We start from the raw sequence: 16,671 nt of genomic DNA, 5'->3' as shown, positions 1-16,671 counted from the left end.
AGCACAGGAACCTCAGATCCAAAGGATGCACTCTGCTTCCGGCACTGCTTTCTTGGTCATATGAGGTCTCCAATTCTCTGCTTGCTTCCCTTTCCTTTTATCTCTTGAGAGATAAAAGGTGGTGCAGGCCCCACCCCAGGGAAACTCCCTTTACATTGGATCAGGGATGTGACCTGGTAAGGGTGTTACAATCCCACCCTAATCCTTTTAACATAAAATTACAATTACAAAATGGAGGACCACCACAGAATATTGGGAACCATGGCCTAACCAAGTTGATACACACATTTTTTTTGGGGGGGGGGACATAATTCAATCCATGACATTTGACTAGACTGCATTTCTTATCATCATCCTCTTTCAATGGTGTCCTCAGAAACATAAGCATTGCTTGGAAACTTGCTCGCTATTCTCAGGCCTCACCCCAAAAATCCTGAATCAGAAACTCTGTAGATGGAGTCTGGCAAGCTACATTTTAGCGCATAATCCAAGAATGCTTGCTAAATTTTGAAAACCTTTGCTATAAACGTTGCTATTATTAGGTGCAGTCGAGTTGATTCCGCCTCGTAGCGACCCCATGGGACAGAGTAGAACTGACCCACAGGGTTTTCTCGGCTGTAATTTTTACAGAAGCAGGTCACCATGTTTTTTCTCCCGAGGAGCCACTGGATGGGTTTGAACAGCCAAACGCTTAACTGTTTGTGCCACAAGGGGTCCTCTGTTATAAATAGTTAGGGGCAAACCAATGCTAGCTTTCAGCTTTCTTGACAAAAACCCCATAATTTCTCTGCTCCACTTTCCTGTCTGAAGTCAACATCAATTTACAGCGTTGTGTTACACCATCCCTTTCCTCATGGCATCTTCAGAAACCCTGTGATATCTCAGGTTAGTGTCTGCAGGAGAGTTTCTTTTTGCAACCGTCCCTCACAAAATGACATGCAAAACACGTCTTTATCTTCTCCAAATCCCTCCCCTGCTTACCACATCCTTAAGCCTTCCAGGGAAGTGAGAGAGCTCTTAATGTCAGTTTTTTTTTTTTTTTTTTTTTTTTTAAGCAGTAACAATTTAATCTTCTCTTGTCTTTGGTCAAGAAGCTGTGACTTATTTTATAGACAAAAAAAAAAAAAAAGCAAAACACAAACAAAATAAGAAATGCAACAAGAACAATCAAAGCGAACAAACAAAATCTCCAAAACCAGAGAATTTAAACAATCCATAAATGCTTAAGATGATGGAAGGATATGCCTATGTTACACAGCAATTTCCTGGTTTATGGACCAGAGTTTTGACTCCTCTTCTATTTAGAACATCAACACAAGTATGCTTCAATTTCTAACATGATTCATCAATGTGAAATAAACACAAATATGCTGGTAGAACAATAGAAAATAAAGAGAAAACTAAATTTTCTTTAGATTTATATCCATAAATGTTATTTTGTTTCACATGTTTTGGTTCCTTTTCACACAATCTTTTTTTTTTTTTTCCAAATCAGGAATACTGCCAGCATTACTGAAAAAGTCCTGTCTGCTTCTTCCAGGTGTATATAGGTAGTCAGAAACCAAACAGTTATAAGTGAGACAATTTTCACATTATCTTGTAAAGTTAAAAATTTTAACTTTACAAGATGCTGTGCTGATGCTAGCTAAAATGTGGCGAGTGGTCACTTACCCCACGCAATGTGCTAAGCCCTTTTGATGGGTTTTCTCATTTACCTAAGCATGGATATTTCTTCTAAGGCTACTTCTGAACCTCAATTCTTTTATCAGAAAATGTGGGGAGATTTAGGAACATTTCAGAAAGGCTCTTTTATAAAGTAACAAAAAACTAAATGCAAAGACAGCGAATGCAATACAGATACTGCAATAGAGAGAGCCTCTTTGCAAACAGCTCTTTATGCTCCGTCTCGCGCCACATTAGCCCACAGGAAAGCCAATCTTATCCCTCCAGAGCTGTGAAAAGATATCTAGGAATGTGGTTTACATTATCCGTGGTGCATATTTCGCTTTATTCTGGCCTCAAGAATAGAATCTATGGAGGCTTCTGACCAACATGGCACCATAGACAGAGGCACCAAGCCGTCCCTCCACAGCAAAGACTGAAAAAACTAAGCAAAACAGAGACAAACGTCAATCCTGGAACCCAAAGTGTTAAATGAAGAGATAAAGAACTCAGCCAAGCACCGAATGGAATAAGAAACTGAAAGAGAAGAAAGAGCGAGGAGAGAGACGTGTGGAGGTCCCCTATCAACTAATGCGGCACGGATTCACCATCTTGGACTCCTGTTGGAGATAGGTGGACAGGGAGTATGGGAAAGCAGCTTTACAGAGCTCCCAGCAGGAGACAGAGCACCCGGTAACCAGCCATAAACACTTTACCACTCCTCATCCTCTCCCTGCTGCTCTACCTCTGTGCTTCCTGGCTGGCAGCAGTGATTTGGCCAGCTGGGAAGTGCAGTGCCTGTGCTGCTTGGATTCACCCTCCCCACATGGGAGATCAGTGGACAGAAGTACAGGAAAGCAGCTTCACAAAGTTCCCAGCAGGAGTCAGAACACCCAGTAACCAGCAATATATGCTTTCCTAACCCCCACTCTTCTTCCTCCCCCCTCAGCCTCCTCTGCTCCCTGCTAGCCGCAGTTTCTTGGCCAGGAGGCAACTGCTTCAGCCCCAGGCAGCTTGGATTCACCACACCCACACTGGCCCGCTCCCTGAGTGCCATTTTTCTGTTGCTGATATTGTTTTTTTCTGTTTCTTTTAGTTTCTTCCGTGCCTCCCACCACCTCCCTCTCAATCTCTCAGATACCTGGCTCCCTGTGCCATCTTTGCTTCTTCTTGAAATGCTGTGAAGCGCCACTTGACCAGGGAACCACTCGCTCAGCCTGTGACACCACGCTGGTGGGGTCCACAGAGCTTTTTTTTTTTTTTTTTTTTGCTTTGTTTCATTTTATTTGTCTGTTTTTCTTTTTTCAGGTTGGGAGCCCCTTCTAGCTGTGCTATGCTGCATGGCTTAGGAGCCATTTCCCAGTCTGCGCAGCAGTGTTGGTGGGATACCTAGGGGCATTTATTTTTCTTTCTTTCTTCTTTTTTTCTTTCTGTCTTTCTTCATTTCTTAGTTTTTGTCTCTCTATACTTAACTTCTTTTCCCATCTCCTGAATGCCTGGTGCTGTGTGGCATCTATACCCTCTCTAGCCAGGCTGTACTGTGCAGCCAGGGAGTCACTTCTCCAGTCTTCACAGCTGCACTGGTGAAACCCCTGGGGGCTTTTCTATCTTTCTTTTTTTTAATTTTTTTTTAATCTGATTATTTTTTTTCCTTTCTGCATTTCTCCATTTCTTGGTTTCTCAACTCTTCACTCCAGTGGCAATCTCCCTTAGTACTCTCTCTCTCTTTTTTTTTCCTCCTGTTTCTATCTCCTATCTCTCCTCTTTCCCATACCCATATTAGCTTCACACATCACAACCTCCCCCCTCTTTCCTGCCTACCTGCACTGTGTGCTAAACCTCACACCCCTGAGCAGCACAGGTATGGCCTACTGGAACCTGCCCAGCACTGATTCCTGGCCTGCTCTGTTGGCCCTAGTATGTGCCACAAACAATCCATCCCAGCCCCTCGCGTTCAGATGGACCTGCCCTGCTGCACCATAGCTGAGCTACTGGCCCTGCCCATTGGACAAGGGTGTGAAAAGCATGGTGACCACAGATAAGCAAACAACAAAGAATGCACAGTCCACCTCCTCAGACATAACCCAGTAAAACAAAAAACAGGACAAAACAAACAGATCTACAGTCAATAAACAAAGAAAATAACTGCTGAATGTCCCAAAGACACCAAACCCAAAGACACACACACTATCAAAACATAAAAAAAAAAAAAAAAAAGGACAGGGTGATTCCAGTAGGCATCCAAAGTAAAACACCAGGTGACTTTCTAGTAGAATAAAAGGCAGTAGAACTACCTGATAGGGAATTCAAATTTCTAATACTCAGGGCTATCCAAGATTTGAAGCAAAAAAGCAGGAGAAAAGTAGACAAATTCATGGAAAATACAGAAAAAGAAATAGAAGAATTCAGAAAGATTATACAGGAAGAAAATGCCAAAATAAATGCACAACTAGAAGTCACACAAAAACAACAATTAGAAATCCATAAACTAAATAACAAGCCTGTGAGCAGCCATCTAAGATACTCCACTGGTCTCACTTCTTTGGGAGCAAGGAAGAATGAAGAAAACTAATGATACAAGGGAAAGATTAGTCCAGAGGACTAATGGACCATATCTACCATGGCCTCCACCAGACTGAGTTCAGTACAACTAGAGGATGCCTGGCTACTACCACTGACTTCTCTGATAGGGATCACAATAGAGGGTCCTGGACAGAGCTGGAGAAAAATATAGAAAAAAATTTTAACTCAAAAAGAAAGATCAGACTTGCTAGCCTGACAGAGAATGGAGAAACCTTGAGCTTATGGCCCCTGGACACCCTTTCGGCTCAGTAATGAGGTCACTCCTGAGATTTACCCTTCAGCCAAAGTTTGGATGGGCCCATAGTACAAAACAAGACTAAAGGGGCACACCAACAAAGGTGCCAGGACTGGAAGCAGGAGAGGACAGGAAAGCTGGTAATAGGCAACCCAAGATTGAGAAGGGAGAGTGTCGACATGTTGTGGGGTTTTTAACCAATGTCCTAAAACAATATGTGTACTAACGGTTTAATAAGAACAAACCTTCATCTAAAGTACAATAAAAAAATAAAATAAAAAACAAAGAATAGACTCTATGATCTGCTTGGTGTGAGAAATAAAATATTTTTGTATCACTGCTAGTTTACACAGTGACTTCAACCACACAGCCAATGTTCTTCTGAATGATTGATTATAAAAGTAAAAGAGCACCGAACAGTATTTTTTAGGTATATTATCTTATTATCCTTTGTATCTCACTACTTACTTCTTGGCACATTATAGACAATAATACTTGCTGAAATCACATGTGAGTGATCATTAATATGCATTGACTTGATTAATAATTTGAGTAGTTTAGAGGAAAGTCTCAAACTGGATGAAGAATCTGAAGCAGGGTATGACTCATCTTCGTAGATTAGCTAGTAGGAGTTTCAAAACTGAACAAAAAAAATAACCCTATTAGGAATAGCATCCGAGTCAGAAACTCAGTTATAGAAGCCCTTGAGTTTTAATAAAGTATGCCTTGTGCCCATTAAGTTTCAGCACTTCTCGTACTATCATCCAGTTTCACATACCAGGTTCAGTTAGCGATATGTCAGGATGTGAAATGAACAGCCTGTCATACAGAGTCCACAGAAATTACTTCTCTTCTACATTAGTAGCCTTGTGTTTTCTTTTAATAGAGGTAGTGGTCGCACCTTTGTGTTGCATCAATGCTCTAAGGCAATTTAATAAACTGTTAGATAGATGGCGATTGAATACACAAATCATTTCATTTATTTGATTTCTGTTTCATACAACTGATTTACATAAAAAATCTTCTCCAAGCATGGTCATAATTTATTTATGCAATTTTATGTTAGATCTAGATTTTTTTTTTCTTTTGAGTGTTTTTTTTCTACTTAGAGTAAACACTTCCATTTTGGAACATTCTCAGATGCCTCTGAGTCATATGAATTCTTGTGGAGAGTAATTTTCTCATAATTCATTTTGAAAATAGCTCAGAAAAAAAGCAACAGGATTAAAGAATCGGTCTCTCATTGCAGTTCTGTAGCTTAAAATTAGTCAAAATGAAACTGTGCAAGTGGTTAGTGTAGACTGAGCTTAGATGCGTTTCTCAACTAAGTTTCTTATTTTAGGCAAATGTACTGCAGTTAGTAATTTCTCTACTAATTCAACAAAGAATCAGAAAAAAGAGAAAGGGCTGTTTTAAAAAGTGTTCCCCAAGATTGACAAGTTAGACGACTAAATGCAATCACCCCATGTACAGAATTTTAAGTGTTTTTCTTACCTTCATATTTTTCATGTATTCATCCCAGACTCCCTCCCTGTATTCAAATTCATACTTAACTTCCTTTAAATCTATTTTCTAGACAATCACCTCTTCCAAGATAATTGCCTCCGTCAAGCTCATAACTTGTTCGGAAGCACTTGTATTTAAATACTACTCTATTTTGTATTTTCTTATACTCTACTTTAAAAAAGTCACTGGTTAAAAACAATACCAACAACAAAATTAATGGCAAAAAGTTTTCGCCATTCTCCATTACCTACCAAGTTAGATACAAACTCCTCAATCAGAGTCTCATGCATTTCTACAATATGTTGTTGTTGTTGTTAGGTCCCATTGAGTTGGTTCTGACTCATAGCTACCCTATGCACAACAGAACAAAGCACTGCCCAGTCCTTTGCCATCCTCACAGTTTTTGTTATTCCTGAGCCCATTGTTGCAGCTGCTGTGTCAATCCATCTCATTGAGGGTCTTCCTCTTTTTCGCTGACCCTCTACTTTACCAAGCATGATGTCTTTCTCCAGGGACTGATTCCTCCTGACAACATGTTCAAAGTATGTGAGATGCAGTCTAGCCATTCTTGCTTCCAAGTAGCATTCTTGTTGTCCTTCTTCCAAGATGGCTCCATGGGTCTCCTCGATTACTTTATCTCCTTCTATTTCTTAGCATAAATCACAACTCACTCTTTGGCCCAACTGGGGTCTTTCCAAATATAACTTTGAGATGTGTTCAACCTTTTTTGTATATGTTTCTCCCTTTCAGGTTCCTTTCCCCGTCAGAATTTTTATTATCAAATATCTGTTGGCTGCCATTATGTTTCTGGTCCTAAGCTAGTACCTAGGGAGGTATGAGTGAACAGTGATGAAAAATTGTCCTTCTGCTCATAGAGATGATAACACAAACAAACACACCCACTGACATTGAGTTCAATATAAAACTATAAGTTCACGATCAGCACTTAGAAGAAAAGATCTGGGGAGCCACGAGAGCAAAATGGAGAGATCCAATTTAAATTTGGGGGTCTCTCGGTAAAGCTTGTAACAGCTGAAGTATGAGCAGGATTAGTCAAGCAAAAGTTAGGTGAAAAGCAGTTCAGTCAGAAGGAATAGCATTTTTAAATTACTGAAGAACTTCCTGAAAATATAAGTGTGTCTGGAACATAGCATTAGAGGAAATTGCACCTAGATAGAATAACATAACCAGACAGCAAAAGTGAATGTACTCGTTTACTTCTTCTAAACTGTGTTTTTAACATTTTTAGGTAATTGGCTATCCTTTGTTTATAGATTTTGAACCTGGTTTATCTTCCTTACCAGATTATAAACTCTTTGAAGGCAACAGCTATTTATTAATTCATACTTGTGTCCACTGAAGTATTTAGCCCAAGCACTTTTAGCATATTGAACAGTAGGAAGTGACTACAAGGCTGGCTTCATGAGTGCATGACCTATGCAATCACATAGAATTCCACACTTACAAGGGTCCACCGTTGGTTTATGGGTCTTACTGTCGCCATCTTGAATTTCTTAATACTTTTTAAAGAAAGGGCCCAGCATTTTCATTTTACAACAGGCCCCATAAATTTTGCTGAATGAATGAATGATCCAAGGGCCAAAGGGATCTGATGGGAATGGCTCTACAGGACATTTTTCTTCTAGGGTCTACTTCACTCCTGGAACACTATATGATTCTTATTTGTTATGTGATGGGTGACTAAGAAAAGGGCAAAGTTGTCTTTTAAGGAGGGTCCTTAGTCCTCAAGTGTACTATTTCTTAAATACTAAATTGAACTTCATATTAACTCAGTCACTGTGATTCATTCAATTATTCCAAGACCCCTTTCAACTGAAGCATGTTCTCTCACAATCGTCACTGTTTGAATTTACACCCCCTACATCTACACCCCCAAACTGCCAAAAGAATGAACAAATCTGTCTTGGAGGAAGTACAGCCAGAATGCTCCTTAGAAGCAAAGATGGCGAGACTATGTCTCATATACTTTGGACATGTTATCAGGAGAGATTAGTCCCTGGAGAAGCACATCATGCTCGGCAAAGTAGAAGGTCAGTAAAAAAGAGGAAGACCCTCAACAACATGGATTGACACAGTGGCTGCAGCAATGGGCTCAAGCATAACAATAATTGCGAGGATGGCACAGAACTGGGTAGTGTTTTGTTCTGTTGTACATAGGGTTGCTATGAATTGGAATTGACTTGATGGCACCTAACAACAACAACAACAACAAACTAGGAGATACATATGTGAGAGTTCCAGGTGTTGTTTACTAGACCATTCATCTCTTTCCATTTTGTGAATCTTTGGCCACCTGCTGTATACCACAATGTGAATGAGAGACAGCAGTATGGAGAAACGTAAGTCATTCAGGTCCCTGCAGCTGAGTCTAACGAAATTTGCCAAAAAAAAGCAGAAGTAGCAAAGATCTTTAGTTACGAAGAATTAGCCACATGTGTGCCCAATAGTGAGTGAATAAGCTGAAAGCCTTGTGGCTGAAGAACTAGTTTAGTTTTTAGTCAAGTTCAGAGCAGTAGTATTTGCAAACACCTGAAATAAATATTGAGTTATTGATTGAGTTTCTCTTTGCAGAGTTAAGGAGCTCCTCTGAGAATTTGGAAGGGTTTTTAGCGCATCTGCGATAAACTACAATAAACACTCTCTTACTAAGCTTTGATATGACAGGCTGAGCTATCACTATCTGTTTGGTCAATGATCCAGGGATTATGGCCTCCCTAAGTGTAGTTGACAACTTAAACTAAGTTAGCTCGAGAGAAGTTTTTACGGTTACTTGTAGCAATGAGGCACAAAAAGGTTCCTATAGAGTAAATAGAACTTAAGCAACATACCTCTCAATTCATTGCCTGTTGACCCAATGTACAGATTCAGAGTTGATTTCATTGAAGGCTTTTGCCCAGTGGGCAACCTTTTGCATGTATTGAGTTTGGGCTTGGGTTGTCACTGTCTCTCTCTGCTAAACAAACAGTGGCAGAGAACCTTTTTCATTATTAACAACTGCTGTAGTTTATCATCTTTTTATGGTCGCTAAGAACTGATTGTAAAATTAGTGACTAAAAATATTGTTTTGAAAGAAAGTAAACTTTAATCCAATGCAACCAAGCAGGACTGAGTAAATCTAGTATTAAATCTACTTGGCAATTTTTAGAGATACGGAGTTATCTACTTACTTTGTCATGGTGGGATATAGTGAACATATATTATTTATGAACAAAATATCATCTCCCAACCTTGTTCTGAACCCCTCAGGCAGAATTCCCCCTTGGTGGTTGATGTTGTCTGTCAAATTGTCTGGGCCATGATTCTCAGTGGTTTGGTGGTTACAATATTCTTTGGCAGCTATGTAATGTATTAATCACCTCCATTACGAGATCTGCTATGAGAAGCCCATCAGTTGAATGGGAGCTTCCTTGCGAATGTGGCCTGTATCTAATATATGTGGACTTTCTGGCAAAGCCTGCTGGCTTTTCCTCATTCTGGATCCTACATCCGACTTGTTGTCTGACCCCCGTGGTTCTTGGGACTTGAGCTAGCAGCTTACCTGCCAATCTTGGGAATGACCCATCAGCCTACAACCTGTGAGCCAGAGGCCTGCCACCTGACCTGCTGATCTTGGGTTTGTCAGCTTCTGCAGCCTGTGAGCCAGATGACAGCTTTCTGGCATCTGACCTGCCAGTCTTGGGTTTGCCAGCCCCTGCAGCTACATGAGTTAGGAGAAGTCTTGAGCCTGACCCATGGACTTGGGACCTTCCAGCTCCTACAACTGCCTGAGCCATTTCCTTGATATAAATCTCTCTCTCTTTCTCTCTCTCTATATGAGCTTCACTGGCTTTGCTTTTCTAGAGAACCCAGTCTAAGATAGTGGTCTACTTGCACATTGTGCATTCTTTGTTTTTTGCACTGCTTAACCTTCTGTATATATTTCTTTTTACCATTTTGTCCCTTTCTCTCTAGCTGAAAACTCCTCAAGGGTACGGACTACCCATTCTTGATCTCTTTATACACAGTTCCTGGCAAATAATAAATAAATGTTTATTAAAGAATAATGAAAGAATGAGTGAATTATTCTGTAGTTACCTTTATGTCCTTAGCCTTAACACTTAGATAACCATCAAGGGTATTAAAAGAAGTCTGAACTGATAGGAAGTTTCTACTATGACCAGAAGTTTTAAGCACATTTGAAAATGTGCCTGTGTGGGATTGTAAAGGGAGAGCTGGGAAACAGAGAGTTTTCCATGTTTTTCACCTAGAAGCCAGAGGCCAGGATATCTAACTCTAAGGACAGAGGGAGATAGAAATGAGGAGAGAGCAACGGGTGTAAGGGCTGATACTTGCCTGCTTTGAACTCTCTCTGCTCATAGTGAACCACATCCTCACCCTTGTGGGGAGTTGCTCGATGAAGTGCTTGCCTTTTGCTGTAACGTCGGAAAGGAGGCACTTGTTTTTAACAACTGCCCTCAAAATATAGGCATTAGAAGGCAGATGAGGAAACACAATTAGAGCTCCTACCAGATGTTTCTTTGTCATATGATAGATACACCTGATTTAATAAAAGGAATTAGGAAGGATTCAAATTTATAAAATTCTGTGGGGCACAGTGCCAATACATTCATTTACAGAGAGATAAATATTTCACAGGTCTGTATATAAGGCATCTGGTGAAGAATGTTTTCTATAAACAAAATCAATCTAGATTGGGCTCTGCTACTCTCCTACAGAACCAGTATCAGTTCTTTAAAAAAGTACACATACCCACACACACGTATACACACACACACGCACACACACTTAGGAGTCCCTGAGTGGCACAACAGTTAAGCGCTCAACTACTAGTCAAAAGACTGGCGGTTCAAAACCGCTCAGGGGCTCCTTGGAAGACAGGCCTAGCGATCTGCCAGTTCTACTCTGCTCCCATGGGGTTGCCATGGTTGGAATCAACCTGACAGCAATGTGCCTGGTTTTTGGCTGGTGTATGGTCTTTTGTAGTCTTTGTTGGGTGAGGGTATAATATTTGGGGTGGTTGCAGCCAATTTGTAATTAAGTAGAACATATAAGCCTGAGGGCAATGCTGAGGAATTAGAAAGATGGACTGTACCTAGGTTAATGACAAAATTCTTCTAGATACATGAGGTAATAAATCCTCCTTCGATTTATACTCTTTTGAGAAGAATCCTCTGTTACTTTTACTGAAAACATGCTAAAGAATATACCCCCCATTTCTGAAAACTCATGGCTTCTACTGAGTGTGGGACCATGGGCTAATACCTGAAGATGATATTTAACTCGGGCATTTATTAAGCTCTACTATTTGATACATAGGATATTAGATGAAGACCAAGTTAGAATTAGTCCATTATTCTAAAATCTACATTTTTGGAAATAATTAAATGTTTAAGGTTATATAGTCAGTCACCAGCTTCAATGACTATGGTCTTACCTCTAGAACATCCCTGATGTTTTGAAAACTTCTCTCTTTTTTGTTTGTTTTTACCCAATTGATTACTATTAAACGATATGAAATGTTTTGATCCATCATCATTGTGATGGTTAGTTTTATGCGTCAGCTTGGCTGAGCTATGGTGCCCAGAGGTTTGGTAGAACACTAGTCTAGATGTTGCTGTGAAGATATTTACATGTGATTAACATTTGCAATCAGTGAGTTGCAGTAAAGCAGATTACCCTCCATAATGAGGGGTGCAGGAGGGGTCATCCAGTCAGTTGAAGGCCTTAAGAGCCCGAATTGAATATTTTACTGAAGGAAAGATTCTGCCTCAAGACTGTAAGATAGATATCCTGCCAAAGGCCTAGAGATTTGGACTCAAGACTACCAGAGTTTCCAGCCTGCCACTTAGCCTACAGATTTTGGACTTAGCAGTTCCCACAATCATATGAGCCAATTCCTTAAAATCAATCTCTCTCTCTCTTTTGTTTGTCCTTGCTCTCTGGAGAACTCTGGACTTTAGAAAAACTCTGCATACTGTTGCAAACATCCCCTTTGTAGAGGATGTGTGTGGTCTTGTTCAGACTCTCTGCATCCTGATTACTATTACTATATTGGGACAACAAAGTCATTGTAGAATGAGGGCTGAAAAATTAACCAACATGATGTAGGTTTTGGGGAACTTCACACACTATCAAGCATTTTATTAGGCCCTATATATATATATATATATATATATATATATATTTTATATATAGCTAAAGCAGTAGATTGTCATATATCAATGATATTTTCAGACTATTGCCATGAGAGTCAACAAAAAGACTACTGTCTAGAGCATTTGGAAAAAAGATCTCAGAATATCAAAATTAAAAAGAATGTTATAGACTGCCAATTTCTTTATTGTTGCTTTAATTTCTTTCTTCAACATCCTTACAGGTAGGTCTAACCAGTGAGTCCCCTATTCAGTGTCATTACGCACTGGTATGTAAGCGACAATTTTTGTGACTTCTAAATGAACACGGGTTAAATGAATAAACATTGAAAAATCCTCTTATTTATCTGACATTCCAAACAATGTTTCATTGCGATCTGCTAGTATTTTCCGGTATTTCTCATAGTGAATTTCTATGGAGGGTATATTAAACAGAAACCTATGTCAGAGCAGCTGAAGTAAAAAAAGAACAAAACACTGAGTTAAATGCTGTTGTCTCTACTGCAGATTGATTCCACCAGTGGCCGTGGACTCACATTCTCAGACCTTGCTGTGCCACAAAATGTCCCAGACCAGAAGGCTGGGTTGTGTGCCTGGCCTTTGGCTCCAGGTGAGTAGTAGCTTACCAGCAGCACATGAAATGAGAGGAGGAGTGATTTCCCACCATGGGCCCCGTTACCAGAAAAGTATGGCAGAGAGTCTGAACAATGCAACACACATCCTCCACATGGGGGTGTCTACAGCAGTATGCAGAGTTCTCTGAAGTAATTTGACTGGGAACTTTTTTTTACTCAGAACAGCTGTTACCATTTCTTGGGGGGGGGGGAGTTTGACTTAACACTTTGGGAAAACATTCTTTAGAATATGAGAAACGTTTTAGTATGTATTAACTCCCTAGATCCTCCTAACAACCCTGCTGTATATGTTGGCCAGGTATCCAGATTCAGGAAGGTTTAGAGACTTGAGAAAAGTCACACAGACTTAATGGAACAAAAGGGGATCAGTTTTTAAAGTTTTCTCTAATTCTGATAATACCTCATATAAGACTCTACACACAGCATCAATGCCACTTGAGGGCTTGGTCACTGTGGTATTTTATAACCTATTGGTACAATGGAACTCTGGTACCTAGCCACTTAGATTAGAATTCCAGCTGTTCTCTTTGCTGGCAGTGTGTGGTTGGACAAACTACTTTACCTCTCTGTGTCTCCACTTTCCACTCTGTGTCTAAGTTTCTTCATTTGGGAAGTAGTGTGAATAACAATGCTTTGTGATTAATGAAGGTAATTAATGCAAATTGCTTAATTCAGTGACTAGCCATACCAAAAACCCCTTTGCCTTCAAGTCTATTCCACTCATAGCGACCCTGCAGGACAGAGTAGAACTGACCCATAGAGTCTCAAGGACTATAATCTTTACGGAAGCAGACTGACACATCTTCCTCCTGTGAACACAGTGACTAAACTAAAAAAAAAAAAAAAAAACCCAAATCCGTTGCCACTGAGTGGGTTCTGACTCATAGCGACCCTACAGGACAGAGTAGAATTGCCCCATAGGGTTTTCATGGACTATCTGGTGGATTTGAACTGCCAACTTTTTGGTTAGCAGCCGTAGCACTTAACCACTAAGTGACCAGGGCTTCCCCATGGTTTATAAAAAAAATAATTACTCAGTAAGTGTTAGCTATTATTTTTAGGGACAGTTATCACACTTAGGTCATGGTTGAACATTCCAGAAAGTTTCATATTGATTGTATGTATAGATATCTTAACACATGCTTTTAAATACAAAGTCGTTCCTGCAAATGCATTTTTCCCCTAATCTATATCTTCTTGTATATCTTGGACAACAACAACAAGAGACACAAATGGAAATTAATTTACCCTAACTTAAAGCAGATGTCACTAAAATGCTCTGCTAACGCAATTTCACCCATAAGCAGCTAACGCATCAATTATGGAAAGGGAGAAACATCCAAGGCCAGATGTTTGGAATGTCTTTGGAAATTATACCCTTCCTTAACCATGGCCAGTTGAGTTACTGTGTGCTGATAACTGAAATAACTTTTCCTTAATTGCACATCATTGTAATTTCAAAGACGGCTCTCGGCCTTTGAATAGTCACAGATGTGCTTCTGCTCAAAGTGAGGCAAATGCCAGCGCAGGACCCAATCAGATGCAGAACATGCAGGCAAAATTATTCTGGATTTTTCCGTCAGAGAGGGGATTCAAACACATCTCCTTTTCCAGTCTTACTTCCTACCTTGGTGCAGTTGACAAATTTCAAAACACTCACAGCCATCCCACATGGGGACTTATTCCAAGTCAGAAAGGAGCAGATACAGATTATGGTTCACAGCCCATTGCTGAAAATAGGATATTGTGGCTTAAAGAAATATTTAGACATTACTTAAGCTTACTATTATGGGATTGAAATAAAGGTCTAAATGTTTTGACTGGAACTGCACTCATGTTTCTGAAGTTTTAAAGCAAGCCAGCAGCTTGCAGAACAAACATCGCTCTGAAGGGGAGAATGGGGACACACGCACATCCCTAGAGCCCCACCCCAAGTGCATACACACACACACTCACATACACACACATACACATAATTAGGCCCAAATAATAGCATAATTTATATGATTGCAATTTCCTAATCTTACTTCTTTCAATATCTAAATGGTACTGCTTAGGACATTTAATATGGGTAACCTCCTTCTGAATATTCAGAACTCTGGGCATCTCTGAGAGTTTGTATTATGAACCTGCCTGTTAAGTTGTCTTGAATGTACATTACAATCACACACCACCCCACATTCTGACTGACTTCATCGCTGGACCATAATCATAAAAATTGCCCTAAAACTATTCTACTCTTAAGTATGATTACTCTTGAGTTTTAGGTGGGCCTGTACAAAGAAATCCAAAGCTTCTACTCTCTCTGAAATGAGGGAGTTTGGCAGTAAATGGAGACAGCATCTGTTTCTGACAGTGGGGGTAAGAGATGACTTGGGACCATAGCTCAAAGCTGAATGCTTCAAGCATGACATGCCTTTGAAGTTCTGATTCAGCCCAAATTCATGTGAAATCAATAATGATTTTTATTCAAGTCTTTAAGTACAGTTAATTCTCTGGGGAGTAGTTATTTGGTGATTTTTCGCACTTGCTGGCACACTCCTACATATGAGAATACTCATATCCCACTTGAGAGGTATGGAGAAGGCCTATCTTTCTAGTCAATTGTTGCATCTCTTTGTACAAAGTGGGAAAGAGTTGACTTCGCGGAAAGTCTTTCATGACTATAAAGTAGAATCAGATGCAGGACCCAACTTTTAAACAATTTTCCTGCAAATGTTCTTAGGCTGTCAGCAGAGGATCAAGTTGCCACCCTGCCCTGACAACGAAAATCTTCAGGGAGTGCTCGTCACATGTCTCAAAGAAAAAATGGAAGCAGGAGGGCAGGAGGGGGACATCGCTATCTAACGTATAGAATAATGCCCTCACCCATTTCAAAGACTTGAGAGTCAAAATAGATTGAGTCTTTACTAAGTGGAATAAATGGGATATGATTGGACCTATATAGGGACCTCTTTTCTCTTTTACATGGGGGTTGAATTGGTCTGTGTCTGATAAAGCTTGTATACTTCTGTGCTTTGGAAGAATAAATAAAGGAAGGAGAAGGAAAGGAGAGGGAGTAAGGACAAAAGAGAAGCAAGAAGGTTTGGCTTAGTGTACCTTAAACTAAATGTGTAAGCAGAGCTGTGACAGTCCTCATTGTTAGGTTCATCAATATAGCTACCGAGGACTGCGAACCATATATCTTTATTCCTACAAACCAGCACAAAGTAGGTTTATTGTAGAATATGTTCTGTTTTATATCTTTTTTCCAGGATGTTGAAATGCGGGAGCAAGTGATTGGATGGGGTTTTAAGTTTTATTTAGGAGAAGGAATTCTAATACAATGCTAGTCAAAATTTAATTCTCACCGTAATTCAGCTGTGTAGAGAAAAGACACTCTACCCCTGGGGACTGGGAAAAGAATTTAGTACATACTCAATCCAATTTAAAAGTTAACCTTTTAGATGACTTATGTAATTTTCTTTCTTTTTTTTAAGGCAATCAATACTCAGTTTCACTGGCAAAAGAGAAAGGTTAGTTTGAGCCATCTTCTTCTCCCTTGCTTTTCTTCCTAAGTGGTAACTGAGTATACTGGGTGAGGGGAGCATTGCTATCCTTGGCCACAGCCTCCCCTGCCTGCCCTGGCCTCTGGGACATGTCCTCTTTCTACCAGGCTGATGCTTATCCACTTGGCATTCTCATTTACGGCTGGGGTGGAATGGTTCATGCGTGGATCTTTCTGATAGTTTGGTAAGGGTCTAGTAGAAATATCTGGGTGACCCAGCCTCACCGCAGTACCTGATGGTACTATAGACTGCTCTGACTCTTCTGTTGTCCCTCTGGTAGTCTAATCTATAGCTCTCTCCATAGAACCACCTTGTCGCTTCCAAAGCCA

General features: G+C 40.1%; 1 long non-coding RNA gene across 1 annotated transcript in view; it reads left to right on the top strand.

Moving 5' to 3' along the window:
• Positions 1 to 16,671, top strand: part of LOC111752297 (uncharacterized) — a 67,034-nt gene that overhangs the window by 23,460 nt on the left and 26,903 nt on the right. Inside the window, exon 2 of the long non-coding RNA XR_002787259.2 lies at positions 12,667 to 12,769. This is a non-coding gene — a long non-coding RNA (uncharacterized LOC111752297). The remainder of the gene's footprint in view (positions 1 to 12,666; positions 12,770 to 16,671) is intronic.

Source organism: Loxodonta africana, chromosome 23, assembly GCF_030014295.1.
Source record: "Loxodonta africana isolate mLoxAfr1 chromosome 23, mLoxAfr1.hap2, whole genome shotgun sequence".
NCBI lineage: Eukaryota > Metazoa > Chordata > Mammalia > Proboscidea > Elephantidae > Loxodonta > Loxodonta africana.
This window is presented reverse-complemented; position numbering and strand designations above follow the sequence as displayed.